At 39.5% G+C, this 18,766-nt stretch overlaps 1 protein-coding gene across 33 annotated transcripts in view; it reads left to right on the top strand.

Moving 5' to 3' along the window:
• Positions 1–18,766, top strand: part of CELF2 (CUGBP Elav-like family member 2) — a 562,200-nt gene that overhangs the window by 406,269 nt on the left and 137,165 nt on the right. Inside the window, exon 1 of one of the 33 annotated variants that reach the window (XM_065050166.1) lies at positions 559–608. The exons of the other annotated variants lie outside the window; for them this stretch is intronic. The gene's annotated coding sequence lies outside the window, so the exon portion shown is untranslated. Of the gene's footprint in view, positions 1–558; positions 609–18,766 lie in introns of those variants that run through there. 33 annotated transcript variants of the gene reach the window in all.

The raw sequence follows: 18,766 nt of genomic DNA, 5'->3' as shown, positions 1-18,766 counted from the left end.
AGTCAGGCTTCACTCATGTGTAATGCCACCTCTCGGGAATAAAGGGTATTATATCAATTCCTATTGAAAATAAAAAATCCATTTCCTCCAAGGAAATATATAGAATAGAATAGAGTACAATTTAGTTGAAGGGACTTAAAATTATCATCTGTTCCAACTGCCCGATGAATTCAGGGTTGACCAAGACAAAGCATGTTGTTAAGGGCACTGTCCAAATGCCTCTTAAACACTGACAGGCTTGGGGCATCAACCACCTCTCTAGGAAGCCTGTTGCAGTGTTTAACCACCTTCTTGGTAACAAAGTGCCTCCTGATGTCTGGTTTAAACCTCCCCTGGCACAGCTTTGGGCTGTTCCCATGCCTCCTATCACTGGATCCTAGGGAGAAGAGCTCAGCGCCTCCCTCTCCATGCCCCCTCCTCAGGAAGCTGTAGAGAGCCATGAGGTCGTCCCTCAGCCTCCTTTTCTCCAAACTAGAGAAGACCAAAGCCCTCAGCCGCTCCTCACAGGAGCTTTGTTCACCAGCTTTGTTGCATTCTTCTGGACTCATTCTAGGACCTTCACATCCTTCTTAAAATTGTGGGGCCCAGAACAACAGACAGTCCTCAAGGTAAGACTGCTTGATTTCTTAAAGCATTTCCTCCAGTTCCAGTACATTTTCTTCTGGGTGCTGATGTCTAGACCACAGAGTAATGTAAGTTTGGATCTCTGGGGTCTCCTGCTCCAACCCCTAACTCTGAAGCAGATCCGATGAGGTCAGGTTGCTCAGGGGTTTGTCACGCTCTTGCACACAAAAATGCTAAGAGTGAAACACCAGATTGGTTATTTTAATTCCCTCTTCTTAGTAATCTGTTGTTGTCATACTTTGCTTCTTCATTTTAGTTTGAGAGGATATTAATACGTCTGAATGGGATTAAGCATGTATAAGCCTTCTGTTGACTGGCATTGTAGGAAAAAGTTGTTTTCTTCAGCCATAACGTTTTACTCCTGTGAAATGCTACTAGTATTTTTTGAAAGCTTAGTCAGAAACTTAGAGCTAAAATCAGGTAATGATCTATGTTTTACTAAAAATTTAATCAAGTGCTCACTTCAGTCAATTTTTAGAAGAACACAAAAACTACAATGAGACAGCTTATTAGGAACGAAATAACCAGTTCAGGCACATAATGTGTTTAAATTTACTGCTTCTTTTTGCTGTGGGAGGACAGGAATGTGGGATGAATGGAAAGTCTGGAGTCTGAACCAAACGTGCCTCAGGAGATGGGCAAGATGTTAAGGCAGGAATAAGATATGGCAGGTTCTGCAAGCTCCACGTGGGGAAACAGGCGCAGCTCCTGCCCCTTTCCTCCTCCCTGCCCTAGAAAGCCATCGTGGTGATAAACCAACCTGAAACAGCACAGACATGGGTGATTGCACCCTGCCTCTCACCCCAGGACATTTTTGCTTCTCTGGCCCCTTGCAGGTGGAGGAGAATTCAAGAATTCAGTATCCCTGTGGTTTTTATCTCCTAGGAAATCTCAGTAGTCAGGCAAACAATCTTAGCACTGTTAACACTAATGAAAGTTGAAGGCGGTAAATAAAATCATGGACTAAATCATCCAGTGCTGACACGTCTTTTGGACAGTGAAGAGTCTTTCATTCGAAGATGTGAAATAACATTTCCATCGTGTTTTTGCTGGTCTGATAATTAGAAGTGATTTAGGATAGCGGTGAAGGTGCCCCTAATGGGCACCTCATAGATGTTAATAAAAGGAAGAATACATTAAATATAGCGATTTGTGATTGGGCTGATGGGGTTAATATTTTCTTAGAATATAGCTAGCCGTTTTTCTTCGAAGTAACAGTGTAATGTAATTATAAGTACCTCAGTAGATGGACTCAATTGCTCCTATCATGAAAATTAATTTCAGGATCATGCTGAGGCTTTCTTTCCTTTCTTCTTTATTTTCCACACTGTGCAGGAGGGAGCAGGCACATACAAATGAAATTATGTTTGAACAGATCTGCTCAGAGAGGCCTATCTGATTCCTATGTACGACTTAAATTGAAATCTATGGGAAAGGAGTGCATTTCTTGCTATATTCCTTCACATTTTCTGTACCTGTACGACTCTCAGTTTTCTCGCACGCTCTTTTAGACTATTTGACAAAGTTGGATGGATGTCTCCAATTTATAGGAGGGAAAACTGAGATATGCTGAGTATTCTCAAAATGATTTGCTGAAGTAACTGAGCTGTGATTACAATAAGTTTTGCCAAGCTTTCTAATCAAGCTTCTTCAGAACAGGTAAATTTTCTTCTTGTAGTATTTTTAGACACTCAAATAATAAATAAAAATTAATACATTATTATTATAATCATCATTATTATCATCATTATCATTATTAAGCTTTTATGTTCTCAGTTATTTAATGCATGGCAAAATACAAAATCCTGCAAGTTATAGTCTTAAGATTTTGAGGCCTTTCTAAATTTTTGCAATTTAATATGCAGAGTGATTGCAAAGGTTTTCGAAGAATAAAATAGACCAAAATCTGATATGAAAAATCTGTGTTTAATGATATTTTGAACTCTTACCAGTAACTTTAGCCTTGAAGAACTTAATGGAATTAAATCAAATAGGATTCTCAGAAATTGCTCTGAAAACACACACATATTAGGAGAGATATCAGCAACATGAAAGTGTTGGGATTGATGCTGTGTGGTTTGAAACCTTAATTACCAGTGCTCATTAGCAGATATACATCTGACCTATACTGATTTAAAGCAGCTAAAAATAAGTCCTAAACCCGTGAAGGAAGAGGAATGTATAACAGAACAAAGTAGTGAGTCTTGGTCTGTTTGAAAGCAGTTTATTGCATGTTTTTAAACCCAAAGCAGACAAACCCAGGGTTAGGATCTGTAGGTATGAAATTGGGTCCTGATTTGAGCTGGTGATGTAAATCTGTATTTGGGTGGAATTTCAGTGGAAGGTTTTGAACCAATTGTGTTGACCTTGGAAGCCCAGAGAATTGTCTGTTGTATGTGTCTGTGCTTCCTCACTTGCATAATATTAATATTTCTTGCTACTCTTAACACAGTCTATAAAGAGTTAATAAAAGTAAAAGAAAGGCTGGAAATTCCTTCCCAGAGAATCCTTTGCCAAGGAGGGAAGGAGAGACACAAATGTACTTCCAAGTCCAAGCAGAGCTATGCTGGAGTTTATCACTCCCTTCCCTTCGGTTTTCTGGAGAGGTACTTAATGGTGTTTGAATATGACTATATAGTGCCATTAATGTAACAATTCTCATTTGTACAGTGCACCACCAGAAAGATAATCTCTGTGTTAAGTACTTTTCCTTTATAATCCCTGGAGAGTCAGAACTCTAAAGGCAAATATTGTATTTACCATAGACTGTAAAAGGGAAGAAATGAGGCTAAAATGCAAAGCAGCAAAGATAAAATAGAGCTCTTTTTGGATGTCTGCAGTGCTACTTTGAATATATACATACACACTGTTATGCTTTTTATATTATCTCTAATTTGAAATAAACAACATGATTACAGATTAGATCAATCATGGCTTCAGCATTTCTGGCCAAAGCAAGAAAAGACTTGATGTGCTAGCTAACCACATAATTGAAGCAGAGATTGTTTCGCTCTTGGTGATTTGTTTAAGGATTTTAATTTACTGTAATGGGTATTCTTCATTGCATTGTAACCTGGCTCCCCATGTCTGCCTTTGGAAAACAGTCAGTACTTGTATGTACCACTGGAATGATGATGCGAGGCACTAAACACCAAAATGGAGCAGCTGAGTGCTGCTGCCTGACATCCATCTTCCAGAACAGAAAAAAAGTGGGAAAATTGATGCTTTGCTGTCCTTCCTTTGATTTGCACAGGGGCTCTGGTGGGAGCTCAGCCACTGTTGGGGACTGGGTGATGTAGAAGTGGAGTGTCTTTCAGAATTCATCAAGTGAGCAGATAACTGGTGCACCCCTGAGGACAGCTCTGCCTTGGCTACTGGAAAGTCTGAAGGATGACTTTTTCCTGCATCTGACTTGTGTGTTTCTTGTTATGAAGTTAAGCAAAGGAGCAATAAGCTGTCGTAGCTGGAGAATGTCACAGGTGGTTGAAAGCAATTTGACAAAAACAGAAAGGGAAAAAGAGATCAGCAGTGTACAGCACTTTTATTTTTCTGTGGAGTAGATATTCAGAGGCTTGCCGGGAATCCAACCAATATTCAAAAATGTTAAAATATGGTGCTAGGAACCCTGTGTTCAAATGCTTTAAGTTGCTGTCACTCTGCTTTTGGAATACTGTCCAGGAATGCAGCAATTATGAGGGCCAGCTACCTTAATTGCTTTCTTTATTTTAATATTTGGTATAATTTTGGTGGAATAATGAGTTTAGTCAAGAGCAAATAAGCTAAACATAAAAAAGAAGGTGTGTTAAGGACAACACAAAAGATGAGTGGTAGGAAAAAGACTGTGAATACAATAGGAAGTAGAGGAATTTGGGCTAGGGTAAAGAGGAAAATTTAGTTAAGCTTACAGAAAGTTATTTGAATGTTCAATAAAAAACAGGTTTGGTTGTCTGTTCCAGATGGACAAATGGTGTCTTTTCCTTTAAATTCCCCCTAGACAGCCCATCCATACTTTCAGTGCCCACCTAAGGAGCTCAGTGGATGTTCCCTTCAGGGTGTCTGGAAGCCTTGGCCAGATGTCAGCATCTTCTTTTTTGTGGGCAGCTCAATCAATATTGAGAGTTAAAGTCTACTTTTCAGTGAAAGCTAATGGCATTGTTCCTTTAATCCAAAATTATAGATTTTGTGTCCGAATTCAAGAACTCTTACAATCAACAGGATTCTTTTTTTCTTCACGAGGCTGTTACTTAGACCACCACTGCTAGAAACTCGTGCTTAGTTTGCTCGTTGATAGTTCAACAGTGATTGTATCTACGGTTCATTTTGTTTGGCTGCTGGTGACTCTAAACTTTTTATAGTGTCAGTGGTGAAATTCAGCTCTGGTGTATGGACTCACTGTCCTACTAACCAGAAAATCCCATTGCAGATATGATTTCTGTCATCTGTACATGAGTGAGGAGAAAGTACGTCGTGGGTGTACTATGAGAAAAGAATGGGTGCTACATGGCAGAAATGCGGGTTGTGACCAAATCCTCAATCTTGTCCACTCTATACCTGTAATTTAAAGGTGAATCTATATACATTAAACATTTAATCATATCTTGTATCTCTAGTTGCTAGAGGTACAACTGAGATATTGGTTATAGAAAGCAACACCAAGGTGTTGCGCAGCAGTACTGGGAAGTGTAATAAATAACACAGAAAGCTGAAACAGTCAGGGAGAAATCCAAGTAGCTTCAATGTTACATCCTCCTGTTTAATTTTTCAATGAGACACTTGGAATGACATCTTTTCGTTTGCAAATGCCAAGAAGATATTTTCATAGACAGGACTGTGGAACAACACGAGTCTTCCATTTCACAGGACTTTGCACCAAGTATGAATATTAGTAGGCCACTCAGAGGGAAGTAGGGCAGATGATTTAAATCTTCATTTTGTTTCTGTTGAGCCTCAGCAACTGAACTTTAATGCTTTTTAATCACATCCCTTACCTGTCTGGTGAGAGGGGATGTATTAAACTACAAATACCTTAACATCTGGGGCTCATTTGTTCCAAAATGAACACCGTCTCCTTTAATTCCCTATTTGTCTCTCTCTGCTCTTACAATATTTGCCTTGTACTGATTCCCCTTGCTAATTGCAATACATCCAGTGCGGTATGTGAAAAAGCCATTTTAGTTGCATGATTTAATGCTTTTAAGTCATCTTGGCTCTGCTGACTCATTGGTCAACCTTGAAAAATCATAACAGTGCAAACATTGCAATGCCATCAGAGGACTAGCAGGTTGCGCAGGGGACTCTGTTACTGATTAGTGTCATTTTTTTTCTGATTTGAAAGAGCTATTGTGTTTAAGGCCATGAGATTTAGAATTAGGAGTAATTAAAAACCAAGGCTGCTGCCTTTATATTTTTTTAAATATGAAGGGCCCCTGGAGTCTCTGCAGTCATTAGAAAATCCTATTCTCGTGCTAAGCTTGTCCTTATAAGCAGTTCTGTTGTTGACTTTCCTGAATGTAAAGCAGGATCTTGTTCAGAGGAGATGCTGATGGAGGGGGGGAAATATTGTAAAAGCAGGGGAGAAGAGAAGTGTGTGTGTGTTTGGGGGGCAGATATTTAGTGGTTGCTTTGTAATGTGTCCTTAGCAACTAGCTTTCTACTCTAATGGGAAAAATAGATGGTGGGAAAGCATTCAAGGAAAGTGGGTCACGTTTGATCCATGACCTAAAAGGAGAAGTGGGGGGAGGGAATAATCAGCTCAGATCATTAATGAGGTGAAAATTTATATTTATAAGGCTTATGCATCAAACTGGTCAAAACTGCTATTCCAGTCTCTTGGTTATGTGATAGAAAACACAGTTCCTACTCTCTCAAAACACTACTGTTGCTCCATGGCTTTTTATTAAAAACAAAACAACAACAACAAAAAAGTTGTTTGTTTTAAACACGCTGAAGCAACACAATGATTAGACATGACAGTTTGGCTGTGGGGCCTTCCTTTCAGTTCAGGAAAATATAGAACATAGCTGAGCAGTCCTTTCCTGGCAAAAATGAGGTCATTTGTAAAGCTTTGTGTACGTTTCAGCAACACTCGTAGAACAGAGCTAGTGAAACACTTCTCCTGGAGTCGCAATCCTACCTCCTCTGATATCCCCATTTTTAAGAAATGCAGACCTATTGGCCATGTAAGATGAGAAATCACGAGCTGTGATTTACAGTAAATGACTCCTCGAGGATGTATAGTTTTGATTTAACTGTCAGGGGCGCGTACAGTACAGCTGTAAATGTGCTGCCATTGCAGACTCTGGGCTTCTTACAGATCCATATGGCTAAGGGAAAGCTTCTTGTCATCTGGTTCCTTTTCCACGTGAGCTGTGTACATGTTCTGAAATAAGCAAAAGTACGCTGTCAGGCTTAATTTTTCTCTTTGTTACATATAAAAATGTATTGTATACATTATATTTGTTAATCCCTGTTGTTCATAAAAATGCCCTAGGCAATTAGAATTTATTAAATAATAATTTGTTTTCTGTGAAAGCTAATACTAATTTTCATGTCCCAACTGTTTCTCTTCTACCAATCAAATGTTATATAGCTGCTAATATTTCAAGGTAGTTTTAATTAGCATCTCAGCCTAATGCAACTCTGTCCCAGAATGCATTGTTAAATTAAATAAGAAAGGATAGCAGAGGATGTACTGAATAAGTGACTGGAAAATATGGAGTAGTGCAAGATGTGAGCTGGTGCATCATATGCCCATTCCCTTCCACCTTGAAACTTCAGGGATACGCTCCCATTCTGTCCGGGAAACTCTTTATATTAACCCCTGGACTTTTCTTAGTAAAGCATTAACTATTTCAGTCAACTGTGGTGAAATTCAGTCCAATCACAGAAAGATGGAAGCACAGAGAAGTAAAGAAGCCGTTCAAGGACTTGGGTCCTTAATGAAGATACTTGATAGAAAACTGTAGAGTAAAAATTCCTGACTTTGTAGGTTAAGTGAACTTAGACCTGCTATGTCTTCTTCTCCCTTTTCTTCTTAACCACCTATTAAAATACTTTGAGAGTGTGTCATATTTCCTAACATATATATATATATATATATATATATATATATAAAAAGGTGGGAAAGCATCTGGACTTACTAATAAAGTTAGGGGCCTCAGGAATGCTCCCACAATGCAAATAATAGTAGTGGCTTTGGAAACTACTTTACTTCTATATCTTCAATGACAAATTAGAATTGCATGAAGTTAAAAGAAAAAGTGTATCATGAAAGCCATTTTTTTAATCTTTGATAACATAACAGTTCAACATTTATGTACTGCTTTCCTCTGAGTGTTTCGAAATACTTCATTGGGATGGGAATATAATATACCAATTCAAAGGTAGGGAGATAAGCACAGCCAATGGAAGAGACGATTGCATAGTCCTCTGCTCTTTACCATTAGAAAGTTTTGTTTTCCCAGTTTTGTTCTTCTGTTGGGTTTCATCTTCTCTGAGGCATGGTTATAGCAAGAAAACTCATGTGTCTTAAAATAATCTGTAAGTAATATCCCTCTCAATGAATCTGAAATTGCTTGAGTGAAGCTCCATGTTTGGTGTTCATAGCTGACCTGCTGCCCAGCTGGTTGCTGTCTATCAGGAGTGATTGCATGGGCATGGGTTACAGATATCCTGCCTTCTCTGCATTAAAACAAAATGAGCATGAGTCTTCAGTTCTCTGGTGGTGGCAGTCAGAATAAAATTCAGGCTTCACATTTTTTCTCTGTATCTCTTTCTTACAGTGACAAGCCCAGCAGGTTCAGCCTTCAAATCATTAAAATAAATGTTCATATTATTAAAATCTCATATTTGATGCTTGTATTCCCCTCTGTTTCCTCTATCCAGCAACTGAGGCTTGTGAGCTTTAAGTCTATACTCTCCCACTGGCAGCATCCAGGTTCCTCCACCTGCCCTGGGGCAGTTTTCTTTGCTTTTTCCATCTGCTGAGCGAAGGTGCCAATGACCGTACAGAGAGGGGTTATATGGAAAAACAGTTGGAAGAAGGCTAGAGATCTTAGGGAACCACATGGTGTTACTTATCCTCCAGCTTTCCAAAGACTTGTCGTCACAAATAAGAGTTTTCAACTTTTAAGGGGATGAGGGAAAGAGAAAAAAGAAGGAAAGAAATTAACCCTGTGGTGTGATGACAGAGATTTCTATAAATCACACTGTGTTTCACACTGCTGCTAACAGTCAGCCAAACCTGAGCTGGCCAAGTTTCCGCAGGTCGAGTGTGTTACAGGGAGCTTAAAAATACATCCACAAGTGTTTAACTACCTTTTCTGTTGCACGAGACTATTGAAGTTAAGAGGCTCTGTACGTCATGAGATGGTCAAAGGGATGTGGATGTTATTCTGTTTTTTTCCATCTCCTCCTTTCCCATTTCTTCTGTAAACGAGCCAGCAAGAGCTCAAGATCTGGGCTTGTTTTCGCTTGTGAATAAAACCTCCACAGCAAAAAAATAACCCATTAGGATAAGCTTTTGTCCAAAATGTACAAATAGGAAGTTAGCCTTTTAAATTTCTCCCATTGCAAGTATTTACCATGACCTTAAAAACATGGTTTTCAGCACTTTTCCAAGATATATTTTCATGTTGGTTTGGCAAACAAGTTCCAAATAGCAGCGCTCTGCTGTTTTCTCGATGCTCTGTTTGCACAAAGCTCCTGGGAAACTCCCATCTAGAAGATGAAGGTCTCTCTTTGGAGTCAGAAGTGTCCCCATAAATGACTGCCACATGACCGGGGAACTGGGTGTGTTAGGGTGTGGTTTTGTCGGGATTTTTCATGGTACGTTTATTTGGAAAATTTAAAACAGTTTTTTGAGGGGTTTTTTAGTTTCTTTGAATGATGCCATTAAAAGCAAGTTGCTTCTATCCTAATTATTTGTAGTTGTTTATTTTCTTGTGAGCCTCAAAAGAACAATGTAAGCAGAGCAGCAAAATTACTTATTTGCAATATTAGGGTAAAAATAAAAAACTAATTAAAATCTTTAACTATAATAAGATTGTACCTTAAAGGCTCAGATTTGTTGTGGACTATTTGTGTGCTGGTACTACTTAGCCTTTTGTATAACTGCTCTCTCTTCAGATGTAGAAGTATAACTGTTGTTAACCCAAAAAAAACCAAAGGAAAATGAATCCTTTGAAGAGCTTAGAAGACACATTGCAATGGGATTTAGAGGTTTCAACAAGTGCCAAATGGAGACTGCATGGCCCATTTCTTCACACATAAAGGGCAATGCTTTCCATTTAGTACACGTAGTGTCTTTTTCATTAAAAATTGCTTAGTATTCTGGTTTCACTGCCAGTTTCTCTTCTGTAACCTGTGTTTCATGACTGCATGTGTTGACAGTGGTACATCTGGTGGGACCTGATTCTGCCACCATTTCACACCAGCAGTAGCATCTAAGACTCGAGCAGCTCGAGTTGAAGCTGGGCTCCAGCTTAACCCATTACTCTGTCCTCCATAAAGCTGGTAGGAGTAGTTGTGCTGTAACATAACTTGGTACTGGTGTAATATTAGAGTTTTGGTGCTTCCCTGACCCCCTCAAAAAAAAGCACAAAAGTGTGTTTTAAGTATGTTGAAAGTCACTGGGGAAAATCACTTTCTAACTATTGATATTTCAACAGCAATCTAATGAGGTACTTAGATTTTTCTAGTATGTTATGTTGAGGAGTAGTTAGAAAATATTCAGTAAAAGGAAACCTTTGGATTTCTTTAAGCTTCCCTGTAATACAACTTGAAAAAAGCAGCTCTATTGATTTTACTGCTGTCCAACGATCTGATGAGAGCTGAGTTCTGCTCTAAAGAAAGACTGGGCACTTTTCCAACTCCCCTTTTCTGCCCCCAAAAACCTGGCTGGACAAAGATGATTTCCATACTCCTCTCTGAAGAGCTAGGAAGTATTTCCCAGACAACATTCATGTTTTCCTCTACTAAACAGGCAGAATTTAGAAGAGTTAGGAGAAAGAGAGGTGTTTTGTGGAGAGATGGAGAAAAAAATCAAAAACTTTGCCGTCAATCGCATACCCCTGCTATATTTTCCATTTAAATGGCAAAGTCAACTTGCCTCCTGCCCTGTGTGCAGATATTCAGTTGAGCTACAGCTTCATAAGGTCATTCATCCAAATAACATTTGAGAACTTTCCTGCTCTTCACAACATTGTGCCTGCCCACAGACTTTACCCTCAAGCCTTGAAAGGGATAAAGATTTTCTTCCTTCTTTGCTTGTATATTTAAGGTTTTGCCCTTCTCTGCCACTAAACCAAGCCTGGTGCTGATTTTCAATTTCATCATTTTATCTGTAGCCTCTCTAACACTCGGCTAATTCCAGAACACGCTGTACTGGAGGATTTACTCTACCCGAAAGAGTTATGAAGGCATGAGGAGAGTCAGCAAGGCACTAAAATTCCCAAGGGCGAGTAGTAGGGTGAGGAGAGATGGGAACAACCTCTAGCACCTCTTGGTTCTCCAGCCAGAGGCAATACCGCCTAATGAATAGGCACTGAATATCTTCACACATTTTATCCACCTGCAAAAATTGCCCTGTAGTCCTCCAGGGTGGGATTGCCCCACTCCTGCCCCACTCCTTTTAGTTTCTGATAAACTGACAAAGAGAAACCTTGAGTACAGAAATAACTGAACTCCCTCCTCTTCCCTTGGCCACTGGTGCAAGTCCACCCTGCCCAGACAAAATGCTTGATGCACTGAAATAAAGCATGATGGTCTGCATTTTCCTCTGTGCTGCAGAAATCTGCTTCGTCACCTCTTTGAGCTCCGGTTCACCAAAACCTTTCCATGTGTGGAAAGTAAAAAGTTGGCTATGGTCCTCCAAAGATGACTGGCAGCTGCTGTGTGGTTTCTACAGGCTTGGTGAGCGCAGAAGCAGGTCAAGACCACACCATGTTGTAGTCTGCAGTGTTCACAGTTGTTTCCCCAGCAGTATCACGTTAAACCCATCGTATCCCAAGATGTGGTGGACCAGCCACCCTAATCTAAGCACGTACGATACCCGAGAGCTCTCATAGCGTGTGCAGTGTTTGTGTGTATGTTATTAGTGTTTCCACTGAGGTCTGCATCTTTCTAACAGCTCGCTGCAGCTGTATTTGTGCATTATAAAATAGCATGCTTTAAAGCGCCTTGTGAAGCAGATCTTTCCAGCCTCGTGTTGTAAGGAACCAAGAGTCACACCATGCAAAAGTGTGTCTGCGCGTGTCAGCAAAGTGCTTTTTTGGAGTGGTAGCTGAGTGCAAAAATTTCAAAAGGAATCAGGCAATTAAATTTCAAACTCACATCTCTTCTGCTTGTTAGGAATTCATTGTTTCACACAGATGCAATGCTTCCTTTTGTGTCACGTATCTTCTATATACACAAATTCATTTTAATTTTTTAATATTGTCTTTTCCTGTTTTGCAGAATTTTTTCTTTCTTTTTCTGGACAGGTTATACATATGCTAATAGAAATATGCCTATTATTTGAAGCATAGTTCTGCTTGTCAATGAAGCTTCATTAACACCGTTATCACTGCCTGACATTTATCTTATAATTTTCCAGAGTTGACTGTTACATCTCCATGGAAACCCAAATTGCAATTGAAACAAGTGAGATAATAAAGGCATCCATAGAGGATTGACAGTATGCAAGCCCACAGCGTTTGCAGTCTACACTTGTTTATAGTTCCTTAGATAAATCCATCGCAGTGGAGATTTTTACTACCTGTCTCTTGTCTTTCTATGATTGCTGCTTATTGCAAGGTTTAGAAAAACACATTTTTTATTTTGCTTTTTAATTAGAGCAATACATTTTATTGGACTGACCAAGGGAGGTATTGAAGTTATAAATTCTAGTGTGATTTTTCTGGGATGAAATGTTAAGTTTTTCATATATTATTTTAGCACTATATAGACTGATGCATTCTTAGGTTGGTTTGGGGGTTTGTTTGAAGCAGACAAAACTACAGGTGTATTCTTTTGCTTTGCTGACTCTTTCAGTATGCAAGAAGAATCTTTTTTTCTATACCTAAGGACTCGAGCTCTCTAAGTTCGTGACTCTAAATCAATTTAGATGGTGCCTCAAAGCATAGAGTCATGAAACTGGAGTGGGTCCAGAGTGAATTAATCTGAAATTAATTTGATTTTGAAAGGCTCCATCTGCCTGTGTTTGGAAAAGGCATTTAGACAGATATATAAACAAATGATCATCTGTATTCTATACGCCAGATGTGGTGTCAAAAAATAAAGAAATTGTTTAAAAAAAATTAGCTGAGGGGGGTTTTGCTATAACGATGCTCAACTTGTTAAAATTACAATTGCATCACACTTTGGACAATAATCTTCTCTTATATTCAGATTTGTAAAAGGGGAGAGCATGGGAGAGCTTGGTAGGATATTTTGTTTTAAGTAAGAAAATTGAATGTCACAGCTTGCTTTAATTGTCTATTTGAGATCTCACATAAATAAGCGCAGCTAAGCGAAATTGGCTGTGCCCTTAATACAAGCAGTGCTGTGATCTTCCATTCCCTTTTTAAGGCAGCTATTTAGGTAAAGCAGCCATGTAGGCCACGAGCCGTTGGCCTCCCTCTCTTTAGGCAGATGTTTTTGGGCCCTATGAAAATTGCTACCCATGCTTTGTGGAGCTCAGCTGGGAGTGGTTCTGAGAGTGTGTGCGCACATGTTGGTGCCAGTCTTGAAATATGTTAGACTCTAAATTACTTCTTGCAATAATCTGTTGGCTTTAGCACACAAAACGCCTGCTGTGTTTCAAAACAAGTGTTTGGAGGACACTTTTCCCATGCCCTCCATCCTTTAGCCCCAACTCCAGGATATAGTTTGCCGTACACTAGACAAATTCTTACAAACCTCAGAAGAACTTGCAAATAGCTGCCAGCCTGGACACAAAACTTGGTGAAATGGTCACGTCATTAATTATCAAATAAAAAGCAATTTTTTTTGAAGTTTTTGGGGGGCAAAGGAAGAAGGGAATTGAGTAACAACTTCTTAAATTTGGAGCAATAACTGTGTGAAATGTGGTGAGAGAGACTGAGGTTGTTGACAAGAAAACAGATGGTCCTACGTGTCCTGAATTTGAAAAGCCTGGTGCTATTCTAATTCAGTTGTTGACATGTCACAAATACACAATCAAATACTTTTTTTTTAAGTGATACCGATAAATGTTTCCTGCCACACAAAAAGAAGTATGCTTCATTGCAAATATGTGTAATCAGTAAAGCAAGGCATTAATAATCCACACGATTAATATCAAGCAGTCAGCTACTTTAGACTCAACTTCACATGAAAAATTATGTCAGTTGGTGCTCCAAAACTGTAACATAATTGTGCAAGTGCATGAGCGCTCTCTCCTGTTACTGTCCAATTTTGGTAATGTGGAGAGGGCCCCTTTGCAATTTGAGGCCCTTTTAGACATAGCACAGATATTTATGCAAAAGGGCAGATTCTGCCCAAAAATATTACGCTGGAGGAAGTTGGTGAGGAGCACAACAGGAGCGGAACAGTAAGGTGCTGGTGTTGCTCGCGAGCATCGTAGTTGTGGTGACTTGCCAGGGTTCTCTTCCTGCCATAACAGAGACCAGTTTAAAGACAGAAAAATTATAATTATTTTCTTAATGCTATGCTCTCCAGATCAAAACCAGATGTGCACACGCCCATTTGGGAGTTGGCCAACAGAAAACAGATATTTTAAAATCATGACTTAGGTATTTATCAGTCATGCCTTAACTCTTGCGGCACTTTTCTCCGGCTGTGTAGAGTTAGAAATGCAGTTACTGCACACCTGATGGAGACAGACCCAAGCTTTTCTGAGGATTTAACATACACGACAAATTCTGCCTAGGAATACGGCAAAAATGACTTCTTGGATGGTTGCCTAAGCTGAGGTCTATGCTGCACAACATCGTTGCTTGAAGGACCTCATCTGGCCTTGAACTAATTAGTTCCTAAAACCCACAGGAAAGCCTGGAAGAACGGGGTCAGGTGTTATTACACAGCCTCTCAGTGTAGACTTCCAAACACATATTTTAGTGATTCTTATAATGTATCTTTAGAAATTTGTGATCCTCACCGATAACTGCACAAGAAGGGGAACGAACCCAAGAAAGTAAGGGTTGGGTAGGAGTGGGATTGGCTTTCTTCAACCACTAAAGGACTGTTATCTGTCACTGTTCAGCTTCCAATAGTTTCAGTGGAGTAAAATCTATGGGTCAGTGTCTGCAAATCCTTAAAGATAACAAAACTAGACCATTGTAAGTTTTATCAGCATAAACAAAAAGATGCTCCCCAGTTCAGACCTGTACAGATGGTGTGTTTAATTGTTTCCTTCCACTATTGGATGAACTAGCAATGATTTTTTAATTGGTTTCCAAAATAGAGGCCTTTAAAAAAACCCAAACTCCTTCCTTTCCCTGTTTGCCTTCACTTCTACACTAATTCATTCTCTTGTTTACATATATATGAGTGTATGTGTATAAACTAAATATAAAATATGTATTTTAACTTCTGTGAGTTCTCCATTTCTGTCTGTATATAACATAAACACATTATTAAGCGCTCCTGCATATTCTAAAAAATAATTTGCGTGATAAAAAATAGGTCCGTCTATCAGAGGTAAGATATGAGACCATCCAAAGCCACCACATTAAATATCTTTTTTAAAAAAGATATATTTGAATGTAAGGCTTTTTGGAAGATGTGATGCAGCATATGTACAAAGCTTTTGCAAACTTACCGTTGCTTGACTTTACAGTTCTAGCAAACATTACCAAAAGCAGGTCATTAAAATAACACCATCTGGTAGATTTAAACACTCATACAAGGTGTATCCAGGGTTTTGGTTGAAAGACCAGCCTTAAATCAGGCAGGTTTGAAATGGAAGTCGTGCAGCACCGTGGAGGCTGAGCACCCAAACAGCCACCAGCATGTCCAGGTGAATGTTCAGCCATGGGCACAGCGGAGGTTGCAGCCCGCTGGGAACGAACCCTCCCTAATTTGCTTTGGTGAGCACAACTCTGAGGGTAATTCTAGGAAGTCAAGAAGCCTTAGTACAAAGGAGTGTTTGTGCTCTAATGTGCACCAAGAGCTGAAAAGCTAGTTGTATTTTAACATAGCTCTTATTTCTATTTCCTTTTGTATCCTTGGTCTCTTCCTGTGATACTAATGAGGAATCTGCATCTATGCCTCTAAAGAACTATGTGCTTTATCCCAGGTGTACTCAGCTCTCTTCTGATGTTACTCTAGTGTGTATATTGTTCAATACTTCTCCCAATTCATATTGTTCTCAATATCACGCATTATGACCTACCTGTTTGAAAGACGACTTCTCTCTGCTGCTACTTCTCCTAACCCAAATTTATTCCGTCAAAACATTTTTCAAGGCAGGAAAAGCTTTTTTTCACATCTGTTTTCCTCTGTGATGGGGCAATACCTCGTTACTTACCTAAAATCTACATTTAAGGCATTAAAGTTATTCTGTACTTTGTTTGGAATTAATCAGAGAACAAGCATCCTGTATAGAAACAATGGTTTGCCATGTTTTGTATGATGTAATATATGGAGAGAGTTAGGAAAGCTGACTCCACCAGAAAAATGGCTATGAATTTTAAGTAATCAGGGCAGTAAAAAGGACTCCATTGTCTTAGGCAACATTATGCCTTCACAGATAATTTCTGCCAATGTCAAGGCAACACAAGAAAGAAAAAACACCTTTGCATTTACCATTCTGTGCTTACATGAGCACTTGAGTATTATTAGCTATTGAGAAGAATAAAATCTGAGCATTGGATGTCGGGTATTAAAAGCCATAAGTGTTGGTAGATAGTTAATGTGTGTGTATGAGTGCAAGTGTGGTTGCTCTCTGCTGGATGGATGAAGAATCGCTCAGCTCTTTGTGAAAGGCTTTATGGGCCTGTAAGATGGAGCAAGGGAGAATGTCTTGGGAGCTCAGATTTTCAGTATCCCTCCTGCAATTGCGCTTGGCCTTCAAGTGTAGCAGAATGGCAGCTTTGCCAGTCTTACAGCTACTAAGATGTCAGTCCTGCTGATCAGTGCAGGAAAGCCTGAAGAAAATTATTTTGTAAACATAACTGCATGCATAGGACAAAATGTTCTGGCATTTGCTGCTTTGTTCATTGGATCAGGTTCATTTAACAACTGCTGTTACAGATATATGTTACTTAATAATAATTATTAGTATTGTTAGGATTTAATAGTTCTCCCAAACACTGTACAAGACACTACAGCAAGAGCAGTTAATGATTTTTGAAACATCACCTTTCCTCCAGGCTGCTTTTGAGCAACTGCACTGTCAAAATGCTGATGGGCCAGAAAACTTCTGGAGATAACCCTTTTTTAATCTGAAAACACAGAGACCTGGTCATTTACAGCTTAAAAACATGAAACGGCTTCTTTTTTTGTTTGTCAGAGGTTCTGGCCCTTGTTTTGCTGGCCAAAATCCAATTTAGGTAATTACATTCTGTGTCTATAAATCGCAACCCCCTGCAGTTTTCAATTGGGTATGGTATTGTTCTACCCTTCCTGGCTGAAACTGTTGTGCGATAATGCTCCATGTCATTAAACAGCTGCCGTCTGTCACCTTATGATGAAGTCATTTCTCTCTAAACAATGAGTTTATAAAGCCCTTTTGGGTCCTTCCACATAAAATTGGCTCATAAACCAGCAATTATGATCTGTCGTGTACAGTAAGGTGATGCTTGTTCGTCTCTCATGACAGCAGTTGGAGTCCTTCAAACGGGTAGTGTCCCTTTTGTCAGCTTGTGTGATACCATAGCAGTGCCTCCGCAGCTCCGATGTAAATATTTATTACTGTAAAACTCTGATGCCTGTACCTACCTCTGTGCTGGGGTTGATTTAGCAGTCCTTGCACTTGGAACCTGTTTGTTATTGTGTTCTTGGTGTTATCTTGGCTCTTAGAGGGAATTTAGCGTCCTTCTACTGATGTCTTATATCATGGAACACAAAAAAAGCAAATCCCCAGCAAAATGGTAAAGATACTAAAACAGGGTGAGGGTCGAGACATGAATTAACCAAAATAGAACAATAAGAAGGGTTCTGTGTAGGTTTAAAAACAGATTTGAAAAATGGATCTCACGTAAGCCCGTTTGGTGCCCATTAACAGATGTTTTTCAGCACCTGGCTTGACACTTTGTTCATTAATGGAAATGGACATGGCTTAATGCCAAAGCTCTTAACAGTGATGAATTTAAGAGAGCCCCTTTCGATCCAGACTTTGTTTCTGAAGTCCGCCCCTCTCAGTCAGTTCACTTTTAGCAGTCTTACAATAATTACAGATATGAATGGGAGAGACGGAGAAGACGTCTACTGTTTTTTTTCTGGTGCTCCTGCTTAAGCAGCAGTGATATTAAAACAGTCTCTGGCTCCTCAAAGAGTGGCCCTGTCAACTTGTTGAAATGATGGAATGGTAGTTAGGTTATTAGAAGGAAAATTGGCACAAATTGAGAGAGAGGATGCTCTGGCAGCAACCACAAGCAGCCAGAGACTCAGTGGCTTAATCTCTGCCCTCGGGCTGCTCTCTACGATATAGATGACACCTTGTCAGTGAAGATGATGTGCTGGGTCACTCCTAGGTCCAATGGGCTAAATTGGCCATGGAGGGAAGGATTGCTGTGGTGTAGAGACAGCAAGCCATGGAATCTCATTTTTTTTCTTTTATTTTTTTTTTTTAATGTATGTCGTAATTTGGGTACTGACAGTAATTGTCAAGGGATCCCATTCTCATTAATGTCCCCTAGACACAGCTATTTCTGTACGCTTGTGCTTTCAAGAAATAGTCAAGAAATAGAAGCTTTTGCAAGGATCGCTTTGCCTCCTCTTGGAAAGTTTCATGCATGGTTTCTCTTTTGCCATGTTATTTCTTGGGTACAGCACAAGGGGAAAGTGAGGGAAAGAAAGAGCTGCTTCCTCTGAGAGACAGTGTGTGTTGGGAAACTGTTGTAGACTCTTAGGTCTTGGCACAGAGCAGTAATGTCCATTGGTTAAAGATGAAGGTTGGGAAAGGATAAAGAAATTCAACTTTAGCAGAGATTATTTGCAAGGGATTAAGAATATTTCACTG

Source organism: Columba livia, chromosome 1 (genome assembly GCF_036013475.1).
Source record: "Columba livia isolate bColLiv1 breed racing homer chromosome 1, bColLiv1.pat.W.v2, whole genome shotgun sequence".
Lineage (NCBI taxonomy): Eukaryota > Metazoa > Chordata > Aves > Columbiformes > Columbidae > Columba > Columba livia.
This window is presented reverse-complemented; position numbering and strand designations above follow the sequence as displayed.